General features: G+C 44.7%; 1 pseudogene; it reads left to right on the top strand.

Annotated features, from left to right (window-relative positions):
* Positions 1 to 16,677, top strand: part of LOC124019537 — a 135,436-nt pseudogene that overhangs the window by 98,738 nt on the left and 20,021 nt on the right.

The raw sequence follows: 16,677 nt of genomic DNA, 5'->3' as shown, positions 1-16,677 counted from the left end.
GGCAAGTCAGTTAAGAAAAAAATCTTATTTTCAATGACAGCCTAGGAACAGTGGGTTAACTGCCTTGTTCAGGGGCAGAACCACAGATTTTGTACCTAGTCAGCTCGGGGATTTGAACTTGCAACCTTTCAGTTACTAGTCCAATGCTCTAACCACTAGGCTACCCTGCTACCTGCCTCTACACTCTAAACACTAGGCTACCTGCTACCTGCCGTCCCTACACTCTAACCACTAGGCTACCCTGCCGCCTCTACACTCTAACCACTAGGCTACCTGCCGTCCCTACACTCTAACCACTAGGCTACCTGCCGCCCTACACTCTAACCACTAGGCTACCTGCCGTCCCTACACTCTAAACCACTAGGCTACCTGCCGTCCCTACACTCTAACCACTAGGCTACCCTGCCGCCTCCACACTCTAACCACTAGGCTACCCTGCCGCCTCTACACTCTAACCACTAGGCTACCTGCCGTCCCTACACTCTAACCACTAGGCTACCCTGCCGCCTCTACACTCTAACCACTAGGCTACCTGCCGTCCCTACACTCTAACCACTAGGCTACCTGCTACGTCCCTACACTCTAACCACTAGGCTGCCCTGCCGCCTCTACACTCTAACCACTAGGCTACCTGCCGCCTCTACACTCTAACCACTAGGCTACCTGCCGCCTCTACACTCTAACCACTAGGCTACCCTGTTTAAGGAGCATGTAATCAGCTATTCATACTTCATGGACGAATAGTGTTCGTTCTCATGTTCTCTCCCTGTTCCTTTAGCCAGGATTGCTCAAAGCATAACAGTTGTTGTGAACTCTGACCCAGGAGATGTTCAGGGCTCATTCCTGCCATGGTTTTAATGCTAACGGAGCCAACGAATGGAGAGATATTGTATACATGTACGCACTGTTGACTCCACTGTCTCCTTTCTGAAAAAAAATATATAAAACGTTTTTAAAAAATTAAGTACACAATAGCTCAAATGGATAAACAGAAGGAACAGTTTGAATGTACTTACTAAGCATTTAATTAGCGTGAAGTTAGCATTTCATTGGCTAGTCATGATTAATGGAGTCACGGTGGTCATAACAGTGTTCTATCCATGTTCCTTTAGCTGGCATCGCTCTATGGAGTTGTCATATACCATTGACATGGCCAGGGCTCCATTCTAGCCATGGTTTTAATGAGAATAGGGCTGATAAATGGACAGATACTGTATGTACTGTATGTCCTGTTGACTCTCCTGTGTCCTGTCTGTTTAGTGGTGCTTCAAGGGCCACTGTATCTGGCGCTCCTCTAACCAGCCTCAGGGCCATGACGGTAACTGGGGTCCTGGACTAAGTTTGGGTCCTGCTCCAGAACCTGTGGAGGTGGAGTACGCTCCCGGAGCAGAACTTGTAACAACCCTGTGTGAGTGTCTGTCATCTTGTCCTGCCATCTAAAGAGTCTTTGTTAACAGGAGTCACTGACATCACTTGAACATGGAAGGACATTGTAAAGGGAAAGGGGTCTAGGTGGGGAGGGCATTGTGAGTAGTGTGGATAGAGATGTATAGATCTGGCTCCGGGGTGGGTTCATAGGTCTCCTCACTGACGTTATCCTCTACATCCTGTTAGTACTTCTACCTACATCCTGTTAGGACTTCTATCTACTTCCTGTTAGGACCGCTACCTACATCCTGTTAGGACTTCTACCTACATCCTGTTAGGACTTCTACCTACATCCTGTTAGGACTTCTACCTACATCCTGTTAGGACTTCTACCTACATCCTGTTAGGACTTCTACCTACATCCTGTTAGGACTTCTACCTACATCCTGTTAGGACTTCTACCTACATCCTGTTAGGACTTCTACCTACATCCTGTTAGTACACTTCTACCTACATCCTGTTAGGACTTCTACCTACATCCTGTTAGGACTTCTACCTACATCCTGTTAGGACTTCTACCTACATCCTGTTAGGACTTCTACCTACATCCTGTTAGGACTTCTACCTACATCCTGTTAGGACTTCTACCTACATCCTGTTAGGACTTCTACCCACATCCTGTTAGGACTTCTACCTACATCCTGTTAGGACTTCTACCTACATCCTGTTAGGACTTCTACCTACAGGCTATATGACTCATACACATAGTGTGACATGTAGTCGACAGATACTTGGTCTGTTTAGTCAGAGACGTGTCAGAGGATGTCTGAAGGAGGAAAGCCGAGGGGATCATGTGTTTCTTTACGTTTTAACACTGTGTGTGTGTGTGTGTGTGTGTGTGTGTGTGTGTGTGTGTGTGTGTGTGTGTGTGTGTGTGTGTGTGTGTGTGTGTGTGTGTGTGTGTGTGTGTGTGTGTGTGTGTGTGTGTGTGTGTGTGTGTGTGTGTGTGTGTGTGTGTGTGTGTGTTTCCATGCGTGCGTGACTTTATGCGTATGCTGTATGTGAGTACGTGTCATCTAAATAATAATGAACCCTGTGTACTACATCATGACCCTGACTAGAGACTCAGATCTCAGATCTAGTTAAATGGATCTAATCACTGAACCTGGACGACAGGCCCAGTTCTACCCTGATCCACATTACAGTTAAATGGATCTGAACCTGGACGACAGGCCCAGTTCTACCCTGATCCACATTACAGTTAAATGGATCTGAACCTGGACGACAGGCCCAGTTCTACCCTGATCCACATTACAGTTAAATGGATCTAATCACTGAACCTGGACGACAGGCCCAGTTCTACCCTGATCCACATTACAGTTAAATAGATCTGAACCTGGACGACAGGCCCAGTTCTACCCTGATCCACATTACAGTTAAATGGATCTGAATCACTGAACCTGGACGACAGGCCCAGTTCTACCCTGATCCACATTACAGTTAAATAGATCTAATCACTGAACCTGGACGACAGGCCCAGTTCTACCCTGATCCACATTACAGTTAAATAGATCTGAACCTGGACGACAGGCCCAGTTCTACCCTGATCCACATTACAGTTAAATGGATCTGAACCTGGACGACAGGCCCAGTTCTACCCTGATCCACATTACAGTTAAATAGATCTAATCACTGAACCTGGACGACAGGCCCAGTTCTACCCTGATCCACATTACAGTTAAATAGATCTAATCACTGAACCTGGACGACAGGCCCAGTTCTACCCTGATCCACATTACAGTTAAATAGATCTAATCACTGAACCTGGACGACAGGCCCAGTTCTACCCTGATCCACATTACAGTTAAATAGATCTGAACCTGGACGACAGGCCCAGTTCTACCCTGATCCACATTACAGTTAAATGGATCTAATCACTGAACCTGGACGACAGGCCCAGTTCTACCCTGATCCACATTACAGTTAAATAGATCTAATCACTGAACCTGGACGACAGGCCCAGTTCTACCCTGATCCACATTACAGTTAAATGGATCTAATCACTGAACCTGGACGACAGGCCCAGTTCTACCCTGATCCACATTACAGTTAAATAGATCTGAACCTGGACGACAGGCCCAGTTCTACCCTGATCCACATTACAGTTAAATAGATCTGAACCTGGACGACAGGCCCAGTTCTACCCTGATCCACATTACAGTTAAATGGATCTAATCACTGAACCTGAACGACAGGCCCTCCTGGGCTGCATCCCAAATTGCACTCTATTCCCTATTCACTGCACTACTTTTGACCTGGGTCCATGGGGAACAGGGTGCTATTTGGGATACACACTAGGTGTTGATTACTGGGTTGTTTGTTTATCGTTTCCGTGTTGTCGCCCCCTGTCTCCAGGCCTGCGTACGGCGGTCGGGATTGCCCCGGGTCCGCCTTCGATTACCAGATGTGTAACATGGAGGAGTGTGTCGGACCCTACGAGGACTTCCGCGCTCAACAGTGTGTCCAGAGGAGCAACAAATATCACAAGAACACCAAGCACACCTGGCTACCTTACGAACACCCAGATGGTAGGACACAGCCCGCTTCCCACATGGAACACTACGCCTTTTAGTGCGCTATTTTAGACCAAGGTCAAAAGGTCAAATGGATTGTAGTGAGTAATGTTAAACTTTACAGTAAAGAAACTCAGAGATGAGTTTGGGGAGGAAGGGTGGCCTTGTGGTTAGAGCGTTGGACTAGTAACCGGTAGGTTGCAAACCCCCGAGCTGACAAGATACAAATCTGTCGTTCTGCAGTTAACCCACTGTTCCTAGACCAGTTAACCCCACTGTTCCTAGACCAGTTAACCCACTGTTCCTAGACCAGTTAACCCACTGTTCCCAGGCCGTCATTGAAAATAAGAATTTGTTCTTAACTTACTTGCCTAGTTAAATAATAATCAAATTAAAATAAATAAATGTTGCAGCTGGGTTGTTGTAGTGAGTAATGTTAAACTTACAGTAAAGAAACTCCAAATGTCAATGCCTGCGTCACAAATCAAACCCTATTCCCGAGATGGTGCACTAATTGTGACCAGGACTCTGGTCAAGAGTAGTGCACTGTTTAGGGATTAGGGTGCCATTTTGGATATTACCACATTGTAAAGTATTGGCTTGATTGATTAAGCCCTGCCGTTCTAAAAGGTGAATCCATAATGTCCACTAGGGGTCGCTATTGGCAATAAAAGGATTATAATACATATTAACCATAATAGCACAGTTTCTATACAATAATAATAATTTCTACATGAATTATATATTATATTATATATTATATTATATAAGCAATAATAATAATATATAAACAATAATAAATCAACCAAATATGTTTTTATACATTTACAATACGTGTTTCTTTAACACAAACAATATAACTGTAACAAAGAGATACATAGAGGATGAATGGGAGGGAGAGACATATATATATATATATATTCAAAAGTATGTGGACACCCTTTCAAATTAGTGGATTCGGCTATTTCAGCCACACACAGGTGTACAAAATCGAGGACATAGCCATGCAATCTCCATAGACAAACACTGGCAGTAGAATGGTCTTACTGAAGTGCTCAGTGACTTTCAAAGTCACACCGTCCGACAAGTCAGTTTGTGAAATTTCTGCCCTGCAACAGCTGCCCCGGTTAGCTGCGAGTGCTGTTATTGTGAAGTGGAAATGCCTAGGAGCAACAACGGCTCAGCCGCAAAGTGGTAGGCCACACAAGCTCACAGAATGGGACCGGCGAGTGCTGAAGTGCGTAGCGTGTAAAAATCATCTGTCCTCAGTTGCAACACTCACTACTGAGTTCCAAACTGCCTCTGGAAGCAACAACAAATTTTCATCGGGAGCTTCGTGAAATGGGTTTCCATGGCCGTGCAGCTGCACACAAGCCTAAGATCACCATGCGCGATGCCAAGTGTCGGCTGGAGGGGTGTAAAGCTCTGGGGCAGTGGAAACGTGAACTGGAGTGATGAATCCCGCTTCACCATCTGGCCGTCTTACGGAAGAATCTGGGTTTGGCGAATGCCAGGAGAATGCTACCTGCCTGAATGCATAGTGCCAACTGTAAAGTTTGGTGGAGGAGGAATAATGGTCTGGGGCTGTTTTTCATGGTTCGAGCTAGGCCCCTTAGGTCCAGTTAAGGGAAATCTTAATGCTACAGCATACAACGACATTCTAGATGATTCTATGCTTCCAACTTTGTGGCAACAGTTTGAGGAAGGCCCCTTTCCTGGTTCAGCATGATAACAATGCCCCCGTGCACAAAGCGAGGTCCATACAGAAAGGGTTTGTCGAGATCGGTGTGGAAGAACTTGACTGGCCTGCAGAACCCTGACCTCAACCACATCGAACACCTTTGGGATGAATTGGAACGCCGACTGCGATCCCAACATCAGTGCCCGACCTCACTAATGCTCTTGTGGCTAAATGGAAGCAAGTCCCCGTAGCAATGTTCCAACAATCGAGTGGATAAGTCTTCCCAGAAGAGTGGAGGCTGTTATAGCAGCAAAGGAGGGACCTACTCCATATTAATGCCCTTTGTTTTAGAATGAGATGTTGGATGAGCAAGTGTCCACATACTTTTGATCATGTAGAGTGTGTGACTCAGTGTTCCTCATTAATGTCTAAAGTCAGACCACTGCTGGTGAGACACTGACAGAAGTCGACAAGAGTATCTGGACATTAAATAGAACTTGTGAATAACATACAGGAACATCAACATCACACACAGCAGTCTAACCATTTCAGACGCCCACATGTGTGGTGTGAATAACATACAGGAACATCAACATCACACACAGCAGTCTAACCATTTCAGACGCCCACATGTGAACTGAGCATAGGACCTCTATCCTCTCTGGCCTTGTGTTCCTAAAGGTCAACGAAAGCAGAAGAGATACAATGCAAACTTTCTCTTGTCATTTATTTAGTTTATCATCCCTCAGTCAGGACTAAAATATGTGTTCATTTTGTTTTCTTTCTCTGGGGAGTTTTACTAGTCACAGTGCCTCTGCGTTACTTTCTCTCTGGTATCTTAGACTGGGTGTCCTCTAGGGAGTTTTACTAGCCACAGTGCCTCTGCATTACTTTCTCTCTGGTATCTTAGACTGGGTATCCTCTAGGGAGTTTTACTAGCCACAGTGCCTCTGCGTTACTTTCTCTCTGGTATCTTAGACTGGGTGTCCTCTAGGGAGTTTTACTAGCCACAGTGCCTCTGCGTTACTTTCTCTCTGGTATCTTAGACTGGGTATCCTCTAGGGAGTTTTACTAGCCACAGTGCCTCTGCGTTACTTTCTCTCTGGTATCTTAGACTGGGTATCCTCTAGGGAGTTTTACTAGCCACAGTGCCTCTGCATTACTTTATCTCTGGTATCTTAGACTGGGTATCCTCTAGGGAGTTTTACTAGTCACAGTGCCTCTGCATTACTTTCTCTCTGGTATCTTAGACTGGGTATCCTCTAGGGAGTTTTACTAGCAACAGTGCTTCTGCCTCTGCATTGCTTTCTCTCTGGTATCTTAGACTGGGTATCCTCTAGGGAGTTTTACTAGCCACAGTGCTTCTACCTCTGCATTACTTTCTCTCTGGTATCTTAGACTGGGTATCCTCTAGGGAGTTTTACTAGCCACAGTGCTTCTGCCTCTGCATTGCTTTCTCTCTGGTATCTTAGACTGGGTATCATCTAGGGAGTTTTACTAGCCACTGTGCTTCTGCCTCTGCATCACATTCTCTCTGGTATCTTAGACTGGGTTTCTGAAAAGCACTTTGTGACAACTGCTGATGTAAAAGGGCTTTATAAAATACATTTGATTGATTGATTGATTGATTGATCTTCACCCATGTAGAGGCTCACAAGTGTGAGTTGAGCTGTCAGTCCAAAGAGACCGGTGAGGTGGTGGTCATGAACCAGGTGATGCATGATGGGACGCGGTGCAGCTACACAGACCCTTTCAGTGTCTGCACCCGGGGGGAATGTCTGGTATGTACAGTATAGCTATCTCTCTATCTATACCTCTGTCTATCGATTCCTCTCTATCTATACCTAACTATCTATACCTCTCTATCTATACCTCTATCTATACCTCTATCTATACCTCTATCTATACCTCTCTATCTGTACCTCTCTATCTATACCTCTCTCTATCCATACCTCTCTATCTATACCTCTCTATCTATACCTAACAATCTATACCTCTATCTATACCTCACTATCTGTACCTCTCTATCTGTACCTCTCTATCTATACCTCACTATCTATACCTCTCTATCTATACCTCTCTATCTGTACCTCTCTATCTGTACCTCTCTATCTATACCTCACTATCTATACCTCTCTATCTGTACCTCTCTATCTATACCTCACTATCTATACCTCTCTATCTATACCTCTCTATCTGTACCTCTCTCTATCCATACCTCACTATCTATACCTCACTTTCTATACCTCTCTATCTACACCTCTCTATCTATACCTTTCTATCTATACCTCTAGCTATACCTCTAGCTATACCTCTCTATCTATACCTCTCTATCTACACCTCACTATCTATACCTCTATATCTATACCTCTCTATCTATACCTCTCTATCTATACCTCTCTATCTATACATCTCTATCTATACCTCTCTATCTACACCTCTCTATCTATACCTTTCTATCTATACCTCTAGCTATACCTCTAGCTATACCTCTCTATCTATACCTCTCTATCTACACCTCACTATCTATACCTCTATATCTATACCTCTCTATCTATACCTCACTATCTATACCTCTCTATCTATACATCTCTATCTATACCTCTCTATCTACACCTCTCTATCTATACCTTTCTATCTATACCTTTCTATCTATACCTCTCTATCTATACCTCTCTATCTATACCTCTCTATCTATACCTCTCTATCTGTACCTCTCTCTTTATACCTCTCTATCTGTACCTCTCTCTATATGTACCTCTCTTTATCTATACCTCTCTATCTATACCTTTGTATCTATGCGTCTCTATCTATACCTCTATCTGTACCTCTCTCTATCTATACCTCTCTATATCTACAGGGGCTTCAGTGCCTCTCTCTCTCTGTTCCTCTCTCTCTCTCTGTTTCTCTCTCTCTCTCTCTGTCTCTCTCTCTCTCTCTGTCTCTCTCTCTCTGTTTCTCTCTCTCTCTCCCTCTGTCTTTCCATGAAGTCTACTTTTTGATTGGAGGTTAGATACCATAACAGACGTTGGCATTTTCCAGACCAGACCAAAACGTTTGTAGATTGAGGGGCCAGATTCAACATATGTTATGTCTCCTTTACCAATCTGTGTCTTGGATAGATTGGTATCGCTTCTATAGCAGAAGTCTGGAGAGTAGTGTTCCACTGCAAGTCAGACGGCCTAGAAGGAGCCTCCCCCAGCCTAGACTGAGCCTCCCCCAGCCTAGACTGAGCCTCCCCCAGCCTAGACTGAGCCTCCCCCAGCCTAGAAGGAGCCTCCCCCAGCCTAGACTGAGCCTCCCCCAGCCTAGAAGGAGCCTCCCCCAGCCTAGACTGAGCCTCCCCCAGCCTAGAAGGAGCCTCACCCAGCCTAGACTGAGCCTCCCCAGCTTAGAAGGAGCCTCCCCCAGCCTAGACTGAGCCTCCCCCAGCCTAGACTGAGCCCCCCAGCCTAGACTGAGCCTCCCTCAGCCTAGACTGAGCCTCCCCAGCCTAGACTGAGCCTCCCCAGCCTAGAAGGAGCCTCCCCAGCCTAGACTGAGCCGCCGACAGCCTAGACTGAGCCTCCCCAGCCTAGACTGAGCCTCCGACAGCCTAGACTGAGCTTCCCCCAGCCTAGACTGAGCCTCCCCAACCTAGAAGAAGCCTCCCCCAGCCTAGAAGGAGCCTCCCCAGCCTAGAAGGAGCCTCCCCCAGCCTAGACTGAGCCTCCCCAGCCTAGACTGAGCCTCCCTCAGCCTAGACTGAGCCTCCCCAGCCTAGACTTAGCCTCCCCAGCCTAGAAGGAGCCTCCCCAGCCTAGACTGAGCCGCCGACAGCCTAGACTGAGCCTCCCCCAGCCTAGACTGAGCCTCCGACAGCCTAGACTGAGCTTCCCCAGCCTAGACTGAGCCTCCCCAACCTAGAAGAAGCCTCCCCAGCCTAGAAGGAGCCTCCCCCAGCCTAGAAGGAGCCTCCCCAGCCTAGACTGAGCCTCCCCAGCCTAGAAGGAGCCTCCCCCAGCCAAGAAGGAGCCTCCCCAGCCTAGACTGAGCCTCCCCCAGCCTAGAAGGAGCCTCCCCCAGCCTAGACTGAGCGTCCCCCAGCCTAGAAGGAGCCTCCCCCAGCCAAGAAGGAGCCTCCCCCAGCCTAGACTGAGCCTCCCCCAGCCTAGAAGGAGCCTCCCCCAGCCTAGACTGAGCGTCCCCCAGCCTAGAAGGAGCCTCTCCCAGCCTAATCTCAGTCAGTGTAAAAATCAGACTGCCTAAAGGGGGCCTCCCCTTGGTTGATTGACTGACTGTGCCCTTCTCTCTCCCAGCATGTGGGCTGCGACAAAGAGGTTGGCTCGTACAAACAAGAAGACAAGTGTGGAGTCTGTGGTGGGGACAACTCCCACTGTCGCACTGTCAAACTGACCCTCACCAAGATACCAAAGAAAACAGGTAAGAATGGGCCGTCACCAGGGTGAAACCACACTTCCGAACATTATGTGTTATTTCATTTATCAATCGATACTTGATATTACAGCTTGAAAGCCCTAAAAATCCTCTCCGACATTCTTAGGTAGAACCCTTTTGAGTTCCATGTAGAACCCTTTCCACACAGGGTTCTACGTGGAATCCAAAAATAGTTCCACCTGGAACTCAAAAAGGGTTCTACCTGGAACCATAAAGGTTTCTCCTATGGGTCTGCTGAAGAACCCTTTTGAGTTCCATGTAGAACCCTTTCCACACAGGGTTCTACATGGAATCCAAAAAGGGTTCTACCTGGAACCATAAAGGTTTCTCCTATGGGGACAGCTGAACTACCCTTTTGGAAGCCTTGGTTCTAAGAGTGTAATGTGTGTCATACTGTGTTATGAATTCCCAGTTGGTGACTCTTGACTCTTGATAAGAGTCGCCGGCAGGTGAATTCACGACACACTATTTTAGTCACCCTGTGTTCACCCAGCTACAGCCCTTGACATGTACACAGACTAAACACAAAACACTGCTATCACCGGTTCACACACAACAGTATAATTAGACACGTTTCTCCTCTGTTAGAGTCACTAGTAGGCCTGGGGTTGTCTGTATCATGAGTCTCAGAGTAGGATGACAATGAATAAGGTTACATGGACAGGGGGGGGGGACCTGATCCTAGATCAGCACTGCTACTCTGAAACATATGATAGATATCATCCCTGGTCTGTTGTTATTCTGTGGCTCATTGGATTAACTCCCTGACCAACCTGTTGTCTTGTTGTGTTGTCCTATAGACATGCTGAATATGTTTCATATTGTCTTGTTGTGTTGTCCTATAGACCTGCTGAAGATGTTTCATATTGTCTTGTTGTCCTATAGACATGGTGATGTTTTCATATCCTCTTGTTGTGTTGTCCTATAGACCTGCTGAAGATGTTTCATATTGTCTTGTTGTGTTGTCCTATAGACATGGTGATGTTTCACATTGTCTTGTTGTGTTGTCCTATAGACATGGTGATGTTTCATATTGTCTTGTTGTGTTGTCCTATAGACATGGTGATGTTTCATATTGTCTTGTTGTGTTGTCCTATAGACCTGCTGAAGATGTTTCCATATTGTCTTGTTGTCCTATAGACATGGTGATGTTTCATATTGTCTTGTTGTGTTGTCCTATAGACATGGTGATGTTTTATATTGTCTTGTCTTGTTGTCCTATAGACCTGCTGTAGATGTTTCATATTGTCTTGTTGTCCTATAGACCTGCTGAAGATGTTTCATATTGTCTTGTTAGACATGTGATGTTCCATATTGTCTTGTTGTGTTGTCCTATAGACATGGTGATGTTTTATATTGTCTTGTCTTGTTGTCCTATAGACCTGCTGTAGATGTTTCATATTGTCTTGTTGTCCTATAGACCTGCTGAAGATGTTTCATATTGTCTTGTTGTGTTGTCCTATAGACCTGCTGAAGATGTTTCATATTGTCTTGTTGTCCTATAGACCTGCTGAAGATGTTTCATATTGTCTTGTTGTCCTATAGACATGGTGATGTTTCATATTGTCTTGTTGTGTTGTCCTATAGACCTGCTGAAGATGTTTCATATTGTCTTGTTGTGTTGTCCTATAGACATGGTGATGTTTCATATTGTCTTGTTGTGTTGTCCTATAGACCTGCTGAAGATGTTTCATATTGTCTTGTTGTCCTATAGACATGGTGATGTTTCATATTGTCTTGTTGTGTTGTCCTATAGACCTGCTGAAGATGTTTCATATTGTCTTGTTGTCCTATAGACATGGTGATGTTTCATATTGTGTCTTGTTAGTGGTGATGTTTCATATTGTCTTGTTGTGTTGTCCTATAGACATGGTGATGTTTCATATTGTCTTGTTGTGTTGTCCTATAGACCTGCTGAAGATGTTTCATATTGTCTTGTTGTGTTGTCCTATAGACCTGCTGAAGATGTTCCATATTGTCTTGTTGTCCTATAGACATGGTGATGTTTCATATTGTCTTGTTGTGTTGTCCTATAGACATGGTGATGTTTCATATTGTCTTGTTGTCCTATAGACATGGTGATGTTTCATATTGTCTTGTTGTCCTATAGACATGGTGATGTTTTCATATCCTCTTGTTGTGTTGTCCTATAGACATGGTGATGTTTCATATTGTCTTGTTGTCCTATAGACATGGTGATGTTTCATATTGTCTTGTTGTGTTGTCCTATAGACCTGCTGAAGATGTTCCATATTGTCTTGTTGTCCTATAGACATGGTGATGTTTCATATTGTCTTGTTGTGTTGTCCTATAGACCTGGTGATGTTTCATATTGTCTTGTTGTGTTGTCCTATAGACATGGTGATGTTTCATATTGTCTTGTTGTGTTGTCCTATAGACATGGTGATGTTTCATATTGTCTTGTTGTCCTATAGACATGGTGATGTTTCATATTGTCTTGTTGTGTAGTCCTATAGACATGGTGATGTTTCATATTGTCTTGTTGTGTTGTCCTATAGACATGGTGATGTTTCATATTGTCTTGTTGTGTTGTCCTATAGACATGGTGATGTTTCATATCCTCTTGTTGTGTTGTCCTATAGACATGGTGATGTTTCATATTGTCTTGTTGTGTTGTCCTATAGACATGGTGATGTTTCATATCCTCTTGTTGTGTTGTCCTATAGACATGGTGATGTTTCATATTGTCTTGTTGTGTTGTCCTATAGGCATGCTGAAGATGTTTGATATTCCGATCGGTGCCCGGCACATCGTTATAGAGGAGAATGAGACTTCCTCCCACATAATTGGTAAGTGTGTCTCGTTACAGCATGATAAAACACCTTTGGGATGAATTGGAATGACGACTGTGAGCCACAGACCTAATCACCCAACATCAGTGCCCCCGACCTCACTAATGCTCTTGTGTCTGAATGGAAGCAAGTCCCCACAGCGATGTTCCAGCATCTAGTGGAAAGCCTTCCCAAAAGAGTGGAGGCTGTTATAGCAGCAAAGGGAGGACCAACTCCATACTAATGACCATGATTTAGGAATGAGATATTCAACAAGCTTTTGGCCAAGTAGTGTACATTTACAGTAGGGACATCCGCAGAGCATGACTACAGAACTCAACACACACACACACACACACACACACACACACACACACACACACACACACACACACACACACACACACACACACACACACACACACACACACACACACACACACACACACACACACACACACGCACAGTTGGAACAGTTGTTCCCCCCCCCCCCCTGTATAGTCTGTTGTGCTGGTCCTGTCAGACTATCCAACGAATGAAAACACATTGTGAATCAGATGTTTTCCTTTGTGTTTCACAGCTGTTAAGAATCAAGTCACAGGCAGCTTCATATTGAACGCAAAAAGTGGAGATGCCAAGTCCAGAACCTTCATCGAGAGCGGTTTGGAGTGGGAGTACGTCTTCGGAAGCGGCGAGAAAGAAACCCTGAAAACAATCGGCCCCCTTCACGAGGGCATCGTTGTTCTGGTAAGAAGACGAAACTGATGGATCTAGTAAGCCGCACACCCAGACACACATACACACACACTCACCCAGACATGTGCACACACACACATACATACCCAGACATGTGCATGCACACACACACACACACACACACACACATACACACACATACACACACAGACACACACACACCCAGACACGTGCACACACACGCAGACACGTGCACACACCCAGACACGTGCACACACACACACACACATACACACCCAGAAACACACCCACACACACACGCACACATACACACCCAGACACGTGCACACACACACATACACACCCAGACACACACACACACACACACACACACACACACACACACACACACACACACACACACACACACACACACATACAGGCTGAATTTTTCAACATTGACAAGTGACAGTTGAGGTGCAGGTGTGCATCGCCTCAATTCTCATTTTACCCAAAAACAGGCCGACCCAAGTGATCACTATCCGACACAGCAGCATGTGGTCAGAAGATACAGGACTCCGTTCCCAATGGTTCACATTGAGGTTCAAATCAAATCAAATCAAATGTATTTATATAGCCCTTCGTACATCAGCTGATATCTCAAAGTGCTGTACAGAAACCCAGCCTAAAACCCCAAACAGCAAACAATGCAGGTGTAGAAGCACGGATGAATTCAGCTACACATTCCAGTCAGTCCCCTAGAAAGACAGTGGAGCACCTTCACTGTGATTTTAATCATCTTTGATTGTCCACTAGTGGTAATTAGTGCTTTTCTAAATCGGTTTCGGTACGATTAGTAAAACAAAATATTGTGGTTTTCAATTTCGGTTTCGATAACATTAAATGTATTATAGTGACTTTTTAATGGTAATTACAAAGCCAAAAATAGTAAAAATGTCATTGCCAAAGCATTGAAAATATTCCATTGTCTCTGTCAGGTCCACATTGGGTTAGACATCATTAGAAAAATAGGGAATTACTATGAAATAATACAATATTCAGTTGTATATTTACTTAGTTTTAATTTAATGACTATAATAATGACAATATTTTTCATTCCTTAAAGTCATCATCGCATCTCTGGCAGTAGCAGTCAGCCGTCATCCTATCTAGCTAGGCTAGCAAGGGATTCTGGTCATTGTGGTTAATTACCGCTTTTATGTGCTGAACTAGGTTGAAAATTTGCTTAATGAAAAACTTCATCTCCCTTCAGCCCATCGTCTCACTTAGTTCTTGAGATGATTTATCTTGTGAATGATTTGATTTCCCTTGTGAATGATTTGATTTCCCTCTAGAGGAAATGTGCATTGGTTTCACAAATAACGGAACAAAATGGAATTCAAGTAATTGAACTGACGTTAGTGAATTAGTTGTTTAATAATCGAAAAAAAATCAGAAATGTTGGTTAATTGCTCAGCACTATTGTCCACTGTGTGTGTGTGTGTTTTACTATCTTTGTGGGGACCAGAAGTCCTTACAAGGATTGTAAAACGAGGACATTTCGAACAAGTAGGAACATTTCACCTGTCCCCACAAGGAAGAAAGCTATTTTAGGCTCCGGATTTTAGGCTTTAGGTTTGGGGTTAATGTTAAGGTCAGACTTAGGTTTGGGGTTAATGTTAAGGTCAGACTTAGGTTTGGGGTTAATGTTAAGGTCAGACTTAGGTTTGGGGTTAATGTTAAGGTCAGACTTAGGTTAAGGGTTAGGTTTGGGGTTAGGATTTGGGGTTAATGTTAAGGTCAGACTTAGGTTAAGGGTTAGGATTTGGGGTTAATGTTAAGGTCAGACTTAGGTTTGGGGTTAATGTTAAGGTCAGACTTAGGTTTGGGGTTAATGTTAAGGTCAGACTTAGGTTAAGGGTTAGGTTTGGGGTTAGGATTTGGGGTTAATGTTAAGGTCAGACTTAGGTTAAGGGTTAGGTTTGGGGTTAGGATTTGGGGTTAATGTTAAGGTCAGACTTAGGTTAAGGGTTAGGTTTGGGGTTAGGATTTGGGGTTAATGTTAAGGTCAGACTTAGGTTAAGGGTTAGGTTTGGGGTTAGGATTTGGGGTTAATGTTAAGGTCAGACTTAGGTTAAGGGTTAGGTTTGGGGTTAGGATTTGGGGTTAATGTTAAGGTCAGACTTAGGTTAAGGGTTAGGTTTGGGGTTAGGATTTGGGGTTAATGTTAAGGTCAGACTTAGGTTAAGGGTTAGGTTTGGGGTTAGGATTTGGGGTTAATGTTAAGGTCAGACTTAGGTTAAGGGTTAGGTTTGGGGTTAGGATTTGGGGTTAATGTTAAGGTCAGACTTAGGTTAAGGGTTAGGTTTGGGGTTAGGATTTGGGGTTAATGTTAAGGTCAGACTTAGGTTAAGGGTTAGGTTTGGGGTTAGGATTTGGGGTTAATGTTAAGGTCAGACTTAGGTTAAGGGTTAGGTTTGGGGTTAGGATTTGGGGTTAATGTTAAGGTCAGACTTAGGTTAGGATTTGGGGGTTAGGTTTAGGGATTAGGGAAAATAGGATTTTGAATGGGAATCAATTGTTTTCTCTCTCTTCTTAGGTTTCTCTCTTTCTCTCTCTCTCTCTCTCACTCTCTCTCTCACTCTCTTTCTCTCTGTCTTTCCTCTCTGTCTTTCTCTCAGGTCTCCCTGTCGCTCTCTCTCTGTCATCGTTTCCTCTTTCTCTGTCTGTCCCTCTCTCTCTCTGTCATCGTGTCCTCTTTCTCCCTGTCCTAGGTCATTCCACAGGAGGAGGACACTAAGATCAGTCTGACATATAAGTACATTATCCATGAGGACCTGCTGCCGGTCATCACCAATAACAATGTTCTCCTGGCCGAGCTGGATACCTATGAGTGGGCCCTGAAGAGCTGGTCGCAGTGCTCTAAACCCTGTGGGGGAGGTGTGTGTATGGGGGGGGGGGGGGGCTGGTTGTGGAGTGGCTCTTTAGACCAGGTGGATTCTCTGTGTGTGGGGGGTGGGGGGCTGCTTGTGGAGCGGCTCTTTAGACCAGATTAATTCAATCTCACCTGCTACAGAAAGGTCCCTGATGGTTGTTTCCATTTGTGCCGGGCCTGCCAAGTACATTACAT

Source organism: Oncorhynchus gorbuscha, unplaced genomic scaffold (assembly GCF_021184085.1).
Source record: "Oncorhynchus gorbuscha isolate QuinsamMale2020 ecotype Even-year unplaced genomic scaffold, OgorEven_v1.0 Un_scaffold_624, whole genome shotgun sequence".
Taxonomy (NCBI): Eukaryota; Metazoa; Chordata; class Actinopteri; order Salmoniformes; family Salmonidae; genus Oncorhynchus; species Oncorhynchus gorbuscha.
Note: the sequence above shows the minus strand (reverse complement) of the source record. Positions and strands in the feature narration are given on the sequence as shown.